This window comes from Rousettus aegyptiacus, unplaced genomic scaffold (assembly GCF_014176215.1).
Source record: "Rousettus aegyptiacus isolate mRouAeg1 unplaced genomic scaffold, mRouAeg1.p scaffold_m13_p_9, whole genome shotgun sequence".
Classification (NCBI taxonomy): Eukaryota; Metazoa; Chordata; class Mammalia; order Chiroptera; family Pteropodidae; genus Rousettus; species Rousettus aegyptiacus.
The window spans coordinates 2,885,177-2,898,095 of NW_023416312.1; the positions used below are offsets into that span (position 1 = coordinate 2,885,177).

Here is a 12,919-nt window from a genome sequence, read left to right on the forward strand (position 1 = left end):
AGCCGCAGTTCTATGCAAAGCGACCAGCAAGTTCCCCTCAACCTCACCCTTCGGGGATTTTAAGTGACTTTCTGTAGCGCTCATTGGCTTTGCCCGAGCCTTTTCCTCTTGGGTAATCAGATGAATCAAACACAGTAATTATACTGTTGCTGTTTTCAGAAAATGATCAACGTGATAATTTGGTAAGGAGATGGGTATTTTGGTCCCTAGACATACAAAGTCACCAAGAGCCACTCAAGTGGGTCCACTCAAGTTTCATTCATGTCAGCATCAGAAATCACCTCAACTTTGTGATAAAAATGTCCCCCAGCCAGGCAGCGCAAGCAGTTTATTCACAGTCTTCCTGCTCCCCGGCTTCCATCTGCCCCCCTCCCTCGACACACACCTTCAGAGTAAGAACTCGGAACTAGTGGGTGACATTTAAGTACTTGAAGAAGGAAAAGGAACAGAAGAAAAAAAAAAAGACAAAATGAGCATCCATGAAGTGAAATGAAGGAGAGAGGGCCACAATTCACTCTTCACCTTGAGAAGGATAAGACTTTTATCCATTTTTTAAGATAACCTTTTACTTGAGACGTGCACGGAGAGCTCCCCGAGGGGCAGAGGCGGGTACCATTTTCCATTCAGAGACATTTAGTTTCAGTAGAGCAGTGCTGGCCTCAGGATAATGTCACTACCTTCCGACCTCCCATCTCTGGTTCTGTTATCCAGACCCTTAAGTAAATGGCTTGTCAGGGAAATCAAACTCTGCCTGCATTATGAGGTCTCACAGCAATCACGAGCAGTTCATTACTTGAAGGCAAGCACATTAAGCTACATTTCTTTTCCCCAAGCGATCTTTACAATAGACCGGGAATGACTACCCAGCGTAAAACACTGGAGGCGGGCTTTTCCGTTTTGGTGAGCATCCCATTCTAAACTAGCTTTTGCTGAAACCTACCTCAAGAGTTGACTATGAACTCTCATTACCAGATTTCTCTTTAATTCCTTGGAAAATTAAAAAATGTTAGGACTTCATAAGACAGCATGCTTCCTTTTATTTCAGAAGGTGACGAGATGTGTTCAGGAAGACCAACCTCTCTGAAGTGGATTTATAAAACTACATAAAGACCCAGTACACAATACAGTTCAAGTTCACAGCAAGTCAGTATCTTAAAAAGCTTCAGGTACCTGAGATTTGTGAACGACAATGATGGGAGTTCAATCTGATTTTGTCATATGACTTTCTAGGGGCTGAAGTGAGAGGAATACAACTTAAAGTCCAAGTTCTTTCCAGGCTCCCAGACTAAGAGAAACTTAAATCCCCAGCCCAGATGTGTCCTATTACATAAAAACAAAATAGACCTGTGTGTGTTATATCATTCACGACCTTCCCCATCCTCAGTCTCTATGATGATGTAACAAATGAGATGAATGGCTGTTTCCCTGGCAGTTATATCTGGGCCTTATTGGGTAGAGATGTGTGGCCTTGAGATGATGATGTCTAATATGGTAGCCACACTACCATAATAGCTCATGTGGCTATTTAAATGAATTAAAATAAAATAAATAAAAAATTTAGTTCCTCAGTTGCACTAGCCGTATTTCGCATGTTCAAAGCCACATGTGCTGGTGGCCACCATATGGGACAGAGCAGACATAAAACATTCTATTATTATAGAACACTGTTTTGGAAGACACAGGTCGACCTGCCACATATTTGACTTTCTGTAACACGAACGGGGTTCCGAGTTTTACTTAGGGTTTCATTAAGTTAATTCAGTATTTTTTGAAGATCTATTGGGTGCTAAGCACTGTGCTTGGTACCGGCGATACAGCTAGGAAATCAGACATCTCCTTTGCCTTCAAGGAGATCAGTGTGATGCTGTAGACAGACACACAATGTAATTATTATGGTACAGCACAATGAGGGCCAAGATACTGCTGGAGAGCCAGTGGATGGTGGGCAAGGAAGGAGAAAGAGAACGGGGAGGAATAGAATTCCTATGGGAGAGAGCTTAGGAAAAGCTTTCTGTAGACACTGACATATAATCTGATACAATGCTCATTCATTTATGAATATTTTTGTAACCCATATCCTTTCTCATCATTTGGAGTTAGGTTTGGTGTCACAGCTCAGCACACTTGTCCTTTAACAATGTAACTCATCCCCAGTTGCCGCTTCAAAACAATCTTTCATCCAAAGGGTTATAGCATTCTGCTTCTTTCAAAGGAAATAGCACAGCCACTCTGACTCAAAAAGACAAGTGGGTTAGAAGAATGCTGCTTTTTATTCCCAAATTCACCACTAGATCAAGGCTAAAGTTTCCCTCCAATTTATCTTTCTCAAGGACTCTATGTCCCATGCTGTGGGTCTGGTTTTATAACAGCGGGGGAAACCAGGGACTCAAGAATTTTGGGGATCACTTCAATGAATCATAGTCTCTCAGCAGATGCCAGTGCTCTTACATTTTCAGCAGATGGTTTTACTTGTGCCTAATAGAAACTCTGGCTCCTACGGAAGTCATATTGGTCACCGTTGTCCCACGTGCACAGATTAAATTCTTATGGACCCTGCTGGCCAAGGTGAGTAGAAGCTTGTGGAATCAACATGGGAAAAGTTTATAGGAAATGATACAGCTGGGTGCATCGCTTACTCTAGTTTGGTTGACCAGTTACCCGCGGAGCTAAAATTGCATGTGTGTTGGATCTGCATCCATCTGTAAATGGACTGCCTTCCCTGTACCTTCTATGTCGGTCTAGAAGTTACCTCTATCCACAGTGTGTAAGGTATCTTTGAACACTGGACAGTTTGGTCACACACCATACACTTATCTCAGAGAAAAACTGCTGCACAAAGAAAGAAAAACTTAAATGTTTTCTAAATGTGGATATCTACTGTTAGTGTCCTCACATTAACAGCATTTCTGACGTTAAAAACGTAGATATGTATGTGGCAGAGGTGCTGGTGGAGGCCATGATGATGTGTGTTTAGGCTGCCCTCTGCAGCCTCGTGGGGCCCTGTGTTTGATTTAGTGCTCTACCACTACCATCTTGAAATTCTTAATTTTTGAACAAGGGTGTCTGAATTTTCATTTTACACTGGGCCTGCAAATTATGGAGTCAGTTCTGGGTGTATTTATGTGGGAGGAGGCACGAGGCCTTTTGTTTGTTTGTTTGTTTGTATGTCCATATTAGTATTCTGTTTCATTTTACAGTGCTAGAAATACAGCCTAAAATGTCAGACATCTCTTTGCCTACCATATCATCCTGAAAACAGCAACTGTCAAACTCTATATAAAGGGACTAGCCAAGTCCTGGAATTAATGACTTCCCCTTCACTTTAAAACAGAGTAGCTATTACCCACTACAGTATCCATCGCAGGGTCAACAGCTCAGTTCTCCTAAACCAGGGGTCACCTTGTATTTTTGTAAATAAAGTTTTATTGGAACACGACTTACACTCATTCATTTACAAATAGTCTGCAGCTATTTTTCCCTACAATGGCAGAGTTGAGTAGCTGTGACAGACAGCGTATGATTTACAAAGCCTAAAATAGTTACTATTTACAGAAAAAGTTTGCAGTCTTATATCTAGAAACACTGATAGAGTGTGATACCAGGACCAGCATCACCTATGAACATATTAAAAATGCAAATTCTTGGATTTCTCTCCAGAACTACTAAATCAGAAACTCCATAAAATGATTCCTGGCTTCTGGCCAAAATGGAGTATTGGGGACCAAATTTATTCTCCTGCCTGAAACAACTAAAAACTGAACAAAACATATGAAACAATGGTCTTCGAGACAGTAGACATGGCTAATGAGTTAGTTTTTAAAATACTTAAAAGAACCAATGTTAGATGACCTATAACATTTCGAAGAAACAGTTAGCAGAAGTCCACCTGAAGGTACAGCTCAGCCCTCACTCAAACGAGAGAAACTCTACCCATAACCTTGCTGTTATCAACACCTTGGGAATTGGGGGCTCTTAAAGGTCTTCTTTAATCGAAGCTGTCATTTAAGCAGGGTAACAGATATGGGTGAGGATGACAGCATTGGGAAGGAGGGAGCAGCTGTCCATTTACCCCTTCCATTTCATTCAATTAGTGAACATTCGATGTCCCAAGCACTGGGCTGAGCAATGGGGACTCAATGGTGAGCTAAGGTAGGCATGGCCTATAGTCTAATGGTGTTTATAGTCTATGGGGGAAACAGACATTAACCAAATGGTTTTGAGATCAGAAGTGCTAGGGGAGCAAACAATGGTGACTTACTTAGGGCACTGTGGGGGGAGGAGGACAGGAACGCCTTCCAGAGTTTAAATATGAAGGATGAATTTGAGTCCATTAGGTAAAGGGAGAGAAGGACGGGTTACAGAGGATGTTCCAGCACAGAAGGAACAAAAGCTCTCCGGTGGAAAAGAGCAGGGAGCTTCCCCAGGCATGAAAGAAGCCAGAACACAGAGTATGCACGTTGACGGGGGTAGGGCAAAGAAGGCGGGAAGGGGTCTATTGGAGCTCGACCACTTAGGGCTTTCTAGGGCACCTTAAGGAACCTCAGAATCATGGGAAGTCACTGAGCATTCTTCACCACGGGGACCAGACTGGGGTCGTAAAAGATCACTGAGGCTGATGTGATGGGAACAAAGTGGAAGCAGAGACCAGTAGGAACCCAGTGTAATGATTCAGATGAAAGATGACAGGAGCTTCGAGCGGGGGCAAAGGTGGTGGAGATGGAAGAAACTGTTAGGTCTGAGAGATGATAAAGATGTCATATCATATGGGCACAGCTTGGGGGTAGATTTGATCGTAGGGTTGGGGGTGCACTGGTGAGTACCAAGGATGACTCCTCAATGTCTGGCACAAATAACCAGATGGATATTGTGTTGTTCCTTGAGTGAGGGTTGACCACAAGAGGGCTAGGCTTTGAAAACAAAGACGTTGAGTTTTGTTTTAGATGTGTTGAATTTGAGGTGATTTAGATGTCATCATAAAGGAGGATTTCTGGTAGGAGATTGGACAAGTGGGTCTATAGCTTAAAAGAGCTAAACATGGATACTGTCAGCTTCTGCTGGACAGCAATGAAAACTTCCAGAGGTCAAGAAAAGATATGAGTGGACCATTTATTGGTTGAAAGTGCTTTAGACCCTTCGCTTTGCAAAGCGTGGTCCTTGGACTAGCAGCATCAGCTTTAGCAGGGAGCTTGGAAATGCAGATGCTCAGGCCTGTACTCACACCAGCTGAATCAGAACCTGCATTCTCACAAGCTCCTCAGGTGATTTGGTGCACAGGAAAGTTCGAGAAGCCCACCTGTAGTCGACAGTCCCATCTTCCCAGTCTCAGGAGTGCTGTCCCAAGCCTATCTGAAGTGCCTGTTTTGTGTTCAACCATATTTGGTGTTTTCCCCTTAAGAGGTGGCCCGCTGGGTTTGGCCATAACTCTAGCCACTTGCAAATCAAATGGCAAGTAAGTTCCAGGGGCAGCGACGTAGAAAACAAAATGTTCCAAGTTGTTCAGCTGTCTTGAAAAGACTGCAACTAGAGTGCTTTTTCTGAGCCAAGCAAAGTCCTGTTAACCTCAGAATTTTTGACAAAGATGCTTTAGTGCCACACCACAGACGGGGTCTGGGAAAACAGATTCATTCCCCCATCCCACCGCACCATGGTGCTGAGTGTGCTTAAACAGACAAAGGAACTGGATCTGTGATTCAGGCTGTCGCCAGTGTGAGAAGTCACAGGCGAGGCTGATGTTTGTAAGTGTGGAGGTGGGGTTCAGCATCGGCAGAGCCCCATCCTGCTACAAGTTTATGCTAGCAAAGGTGGGTCAGTGCTTTTCTTGGAGACGCCTATAAATGCACACTCAGGTTTTCCCCAGCTTCACACCAGCAAGGACAACATTGGTTAACATGAACCAGAAAAGGCGAAGAAAGTTTTTTTTTTTTTGATGACTATGATCTACTCAAGTAAACAAACAAACAAACAAACAAAAAATCAAGGCCAGGTCTTCTAGCACATTTTACTAGTAATTCTCAATACTTCTTATTTATTAAACCCCCCCAAAACTCTTAGGTTAATAATGCCTTAAGCCTTCACTTAGTGGGTCTCTGCGGCTAAAGAGAATTTTTGAATTTTAGGTGTTGATTCACACAAAAACTCCAATGTGCATTATTAGCCTAAGACAGTTTAAATATAAACCACATTGTAGGGAGAAAAAGTACGCATCGATGCCTCTAACTCTCAATGGCCATTTTGTCTCCAGCATCTCTAGAACCTTTGGTGCAGAACAACAGAATAAAACGCGTTTTGTCCTCCAGCTTGCGGATGGCCGTTGCCATGGCTGTGAGTTCATAACGGCCCAGTGATTTGCCCCGAGTTGTCTGTGACCCTGGCTGCGGATTTAATGCTGGCTCAGAAGGAGGGCCAGTGGGAACAAGGCTCAGATTCTTCCCCAGGGAACGAACGTCACACACTCCACGGTCTCACACACACACCACACTCTACGCAGGGCCTTCCTTGCTACTTTACTGATTCTTAATGAGCCGCAGAATTAAAAAGAAAAGGAGAACAACCAAGGTTTGCAACTCGGAAACAGCCAGCATCAGGAAAATGGAGGCAGAGAGAATTCTACTTAAAAGAAGCAAAAGTGAATGTCAGCGACAGTGACCTCCTTGATTCTGAGATGGCCCAATCAGTGGTTCTAGACAGAGTGACTGTGCCCCCAGGGGACATTCTGCAACGTCTGAAATATTACAACTGGGGGAAGGGGTGCTACTGACCCCAGGGATGCTGGTAAACACCCTACAGTTCACGGGACATCCCAACAAGCATCTGACCCCAAATGTCACTAGCGGTGAGATGGAGAATTCCTGAGGCCGCATGCAGAGACAAGTACGCAGGGTTTAGACCGGTGGTTTTCAACTGGGGATGATTTTTGCCCCCCCGGTGACATTGGGCGGGGTGTGGGGAAGTGTTTTCAGTCACCACAACAGGGAAGGCACTGCGGCTAATCACCTGACAGAGTACAGGACAGGAGAGCCCCTCCCTTGCCCCCTCCCCAAAAAGAAGGATGGGATGTGGCATGTCACCAGCACCAAGGGCGAGAAACACCCCTGCTCTAAGGTTACAATGTACAGTCCTGGCGGAGACACCTGATGTTACTGTTGAATTTGACGATTAAAACAAGTTGCTGAAAATAAAGTATATTTTAAAAAATATTGTGGAGCAGAAGTTCTCAAATTTTGCTGCACATTAGAATTACCTGGAGAGCGTCTGAAAGACCTGATGCCCAGACTTCACCATAGACCAACTAAATCCAAATTTCTGGGGGCGGGACTCAGGAATTAGAGGGTTTGTTATTTTAAAAACAAAATTCTTCAGGTGATTTCAATGAACACCCAGGTTGGAGAACGAGTATGGCCAATAATGCTTTGTTTTTAATGTTTCTAAATAATTTTCAAACCTAAACCTTAAAGAAGAATATTTCATGACACATGAGAAGTATATGAAATTCAAATGTCTGTGTCCATACATAAAGTTTTACTGGAACACGGCCACATTCATGTGGCTATTTGCAAGCTTCAAAGGCGGAGGTGACTGGTTTCCACAGATATTTACCATCGGGCTCTTTCCAGGATCTCTGTTAGAAGAGTAGGGCTTCTCAAACTTTATAAATCCCCTGGGGATCTCGCGAGAGTGCAGATTCATATTTAGGCAGGTCTGGGAAGAGGGCTGCGCATGTCTTACCAGCTGGTTGGCAGTGATTCCATTCTGCCAGTCCACTGGCCCCACACTGAGCCACAGGGGCTCTAAAAGGGGGGCCTGTGCAGCCCTGGGAGACCCTGAGACTCTTTCAGGAGGTCTGCGAGGCTCAAACTTTTTATAATAGCACTAAGATGTTGTTGAATTCACTGTGTGGACATTTGCACAGTAAAAGTGCTGACAGCTTAGCTTAGCACGAACCAGGCAGTGGCACCAAATTAGCAGTGCATTCTTCGCCACCATGTGCTCACAGTAACAAAGATAAAAACAAAACGATCGGTTTCACTTAAAAATGTCCCGGATGCAGGAAGAAAATGATGACTGTCATTAAATCTGAACCCAAGTATACACCTTTTCAAAATTCTGTGCGATGAAATGGAAAGGATGCAGAAAGCGCTTCTGGTGGGTACTAAAATGTGATGGTTGTCTGGAGGCAAAGTTCTTGTGTGACTGAGTAACGAGCTGAACTGGCACTTTGTGTGTGTGTGTGTGTGTGTGTGTGTGTGTGTGTGTAACACCATTTTTTCTTGAAATAGCTGACAAGGTACAATGATTGAGACTTGGGTATCTGACAGAAATTTGCACAAAATTACCCAAAAGAGCTTGTCACGTCAAAGAAAACAATTGATAGTATCTGTTGCCAATCAATTTTGGAAAACTTGTGCCTGCCATAATGAACATGACTGCTTCCCAACACTTGAAAGGCTTCTTGATGTAATTGGTGGTAATATGAACAAATGTGACTTTTTTGATCTGGTACAATGAAATGTGTCCATATTTGAAAGATCCGCATAACTCAGAGAACCAATTTTTTCAAATGACCAATGTGTGATGTTACAAAATCATTCTTGAATACAGAGCCAAGATAGAGCAACAGATTTTAATGCAATAGAGTACAAATATACAAAAAGGCCATTGAAACACTCCTCCCTTCTCTATCTACATATCTGTGAGACCCTCAGTTTTCTTCATATACTTAAACCAAAACTAGATGCCCCAAGATGCCTTTGAATGCATGTAGGGACAAATGTAAGAATCCAGCTGTCTAATATTAAGCCAGATAGTAAGGAGATTTGCAAAAATGTAAAACAGTACTATTCTTCTCACTGAAGCTATCTTTCCTAAATATTATTTGTTAACATGGAATGGGTTTATTATTATTTTGAATAAATAATAAGCATTCTTTAATAATAAATTTCTCAGTGGTAATTTCTAATACAGAAAATATTTACACATACAACCCACATAAGCCAAAGCTTTTTGGGGTCTTCAGTTATGTTTAAGAGTATAAAGGGACATAACTCCTGAAAGTCTATGAACCGTGGGTATAAAGGTATCATGAAGTTAGGGGGATTCCTGTTGAACAGCTAAGTGAGAAATCACGTAAATGATTAGATAGGTTGCTTCTCAGTTCTCCCTTGAGCTTCTTAGAGTAGTTGATGTAAAAGTTCAACTATATAATGCTAAAATGCTGAAACTCTTTTTAATAATATAAAAGGAATTGCTTTTCAGCAGATCCTTTTAAAAAGCTTGTCCTGAAATCTATTAAGTAGATTAAAATCTTAAAATAGATTAGCTTCAAACATCTGCAATATGGCATGAGCAGTAGACGATAAGCAATTATATAAAAGGAAAGATAATGTTCACCAGGTGAGAACAAACAAATTCAAGAAACAGACACTCATTAATTTCTTCCTTTGCCTTTGTGGAAACTGACTTTGGTTTTCCTAAAGACCATGTGTGTGTGCTTTTAGCCTAGTGAAATGGGGGAGCAGAGAATCAGGGAAACCGATGGTGAGTAGGAGAAGCTAACCCTGAGTTCAGATGACACAGATTTTAAGAGCACGGAAATCTGTAGGGTGTTCAAGAAATTTGAGAACTATCTACATTATTAAGCTTTGGCAGCACTCAACCCCCTTGACCATCTGGGCGATAGTGTCTATGCTTTCCTGGATTTCACTGAATTCAAGGAGTGTCTGTTGAACTGCTGCTCTATGCGAGGCACTGCGCTGGAGCTGCAGGGCTTTGGTTTGCCCTTCCGGCATTGACACTTTGGAGTGAGGCAAGGGACAGAAAAACATAATAAATCATTAAAGTAGAATAAAGAGATGACTCAGGGACATGAGGAGTGAGACAGGGAAAGATCTCCTTGGCTTAGTACAAGGAGCTAAGAAAGGCTGCATGGTGGCCATAGTGGAGACAGGCCTTGAAGAACAGAAGGATCCCATGGCTAGGGCAGATAGAATGGCATCAGGGAAGAAGCTCAGGACCAACGTCGTGAGGGGCACATGGGAAGAGTGCAGGGTGTGGCCGAGTTCATCAAGGATGCCAGGGCAGTGTTGGGAGAGAAGCCAGAAGGGTAGGTGGAGCCTGCAGCCTTGTGGGCTGTGTTTGGCAGGCAGTGGGGAGACAGGGAAGGTTTGCGAGCAGGTAAGCGACACGATCCAAGGTATGCTTTTAAGAGGTTAATCTGGCACTGGGGTGTAGGCTGGATTGGAGTGGGTGCAAACTAAACTCTTCCACTGTAGGTGGTAGCAGAATAGGTCTTGTTTTATTCAAAGTGCATATGGTGTGGTCAATGGAGGCAGGAAGGATGAAAATCAGACAAAGCTTGGAGCTATTCAACAGCCATCATCGCCCAACGTATTTCATGGGAATGGCTTGGTCAAAAACAGTGAGAGCATTTATGTGAACAAATCTTCACAAGGGTCATTCTAGAAAATGTAAACAAATACAGAGACACAGAAAGCAAATCAGTGGTCACTTGGAGAGGGCAGGTGAGAGGGAGGGCTTACAGAGGGACCAGGGAAACTTTGGGATTGATGGACATGTCACCATCTCACTTGAACACATACAAATGTCAAAATTTATCAAGGAGGCCACTTTATATATATAATTATATAATATATAACTGTACTCCAAAAAAAGTAAAAAAAAAAAGACCTGCTTCTTAAGTTTGATTTTTACAAAAGATACCAGTAATTTTAAAACGTTCCAAATCCCTTTAGGAAACTAAAGATTGGCATCAAACGGCAGGAGCCACATCGACCTGGGTGGGGTGGGGTTGGGGGAACATATCTGGTGGCCCAAGAAACCACAGCCCTGCCCACTAAGTGAAGGGGCTATTGTCATCAAAAAGAGAAGACAGTGCTCTATGGGGACAAAGGATGCATTTCCACTTTGAAAGGTTTATATAGCTTGTGGCAGGCAGCCTTCTAGAAACCCCCATCCTCACCTCCTGATAGTCACACCCTTGTGTCATTGCCTCTCCCTGAATGTGGGCAGGACCTAGTTGACTTGCTTCCCTGATTAGGTTTCAAAAGACTGTGACTTCTGTCTTGCTAGCATTTTCTTTTTCTCTCTCTTTCTCTCACTTGCTGGCACACTCTCTTACCTACTCACTTGTTCTCTCTAATGAAGCCAGCTGCCATGTCATGAGGGAGCTATGGGAAAGCCCACATGGCAAGGAATCAAGGGAGGTCTTGGGCCAACAGCCAATGAGGAACTGAGGCCCTCAGTACAACAGGCTGTGAAGAGTTGAGTCCTGCCAACAACCACAGAGTGAGCTGGGAAGTGCATGGTTCCCTGGTTGGGCTTTCAGATGAGACCCAGGGGCAGATAAGCTGAGCCCAGACCCAACCTACAGAAATCGAGATAATATGTTGTTGTTTCTTGTTGCTAAGTTTAAGACTAATTTGTTATGCAACAATAAATAATACGCTGGTGTTTGTCTACAGCTCAACAATAGAATCTGTTTGCACTTTTTTTAACACACAAAGATGCAATGACAATATAAAAACCTCAAGAGGAGTTTGCTTCAAATTCAACAGCACCATCTGCTAAGGATGTGATGATTTGGCTTTGGGCATCTTGATTGTAAATATGTATACGAGTTGCCTGTGAACTTCAAGTTTAGGTTGTTCTTCGGAAAGGTATCTTGAACTAAATAATACTTTACCAAAGATGTTATAAAGAGGAGCTATTTCCTTAACCAAGATTATGATCCTCTATGTCTACAGTAGCAGTGGCCAGACTTTAGCGTGCATCTGAATTGCCTGGGGAGTATGTTAAAACATACCAACTTCTGGGGCCCACCCCAAAGAGGGTAGGTGGGGCCTGAGAATCTGAATGTTTAATCAGCATCCTTGGTGATTCTGATTCAGAGTATCAGAGGCACATACTTTGAAAAATTGCTTAAAGAAATGACCCCCTCCATACAACATTAATGAAATATTATAAATGATGTTTCTCATATCACAGAAAATAAAACTTGCTAAAGCACACTGAACGGAACAAATAAAAACAGCTCCATGGCGGCCATTTAACAGGATTTGGTTTATTATGGGAACACTCAGAGAAAGACCTGGAAGAGGCCAGAGGGGCTGAGCTTCTAGAAAGAGCCAAGGGACCCTCTGGACAAGGACTGAGCTTTAGTGCAAAGCCTCTGAACAATGCCCCCTCCCCCACCCACCCAGGAGCGAGGATTCTGGAGCCTAGAGAGAAGAAGGTGAGGGATCTTAGATGCAGAAGATTTTAGAAAACTGAGTGACAAGCAGTGTTTTTAGGTGTTGCCTACCCTAAGTGGGTTGAATTTGCAAGATGTGCTAAGAATGCAATTATTCTAAGTCAGGCTGGCATTTCTTTCCTGTTAAGGACCAGATAGTAAATATTTTTGGCTTTGCAGGGCATATGGTGGTAACCACTCAATTCTGCAATTGTAGCAGGAAAACAGCCAGACCATCTGTAAATGAATGGGCATGGTTGGTTCTAATAAAACTTTATTTACAAAAATACTCAACCACAATAGAGGCTCAAAGATGCACCCCAAGAGATTAATGTTTCTTCCTCTTTGAAAGACATTTCAAATGGTTTCAGAAAAGACCTCAAACTTAGTAGCCTTACAAAATTAGGTTACGAAAAAGTGACACTAAAGAAAAACAAAAATACCCAACAGCATTTCCTAGGACTCACATCCACAGGTGTCAGTCTATTAAAGTGGATCCATGAGAGGTAGTTCCCATGCTCAGCCTGGCTGGGGCTGTAGAGATAAAGAGTGGGGATCTCAGGGGCCCGCCTTCTCAAGTCACACTTGGGCAGATACAAAGCACCAAACGTGTGACCTGAGTCACAGCGGTGAACAGGTGAGATGCTTCCTTGCCCTCTCTGCAGGTCTCTGCCC

At 43.1% G+C, this 12,919-nt stretch overlaps 1 protein-coding gene across 5 annotated transcripts in view; it reads right to left on the reverse strand.

Annotated features, from left to right (window-relative positions):
• GPM6B (glycoprotein M6B) overlaps positions 1 to 12,919 on the reverse strand; it is a 146,450-nt gene that overhangs the window by 14,092 nt on the left and 119,439 nt on the right. The gene's annotated exons all lie outside the window — the stretch shown is intronic.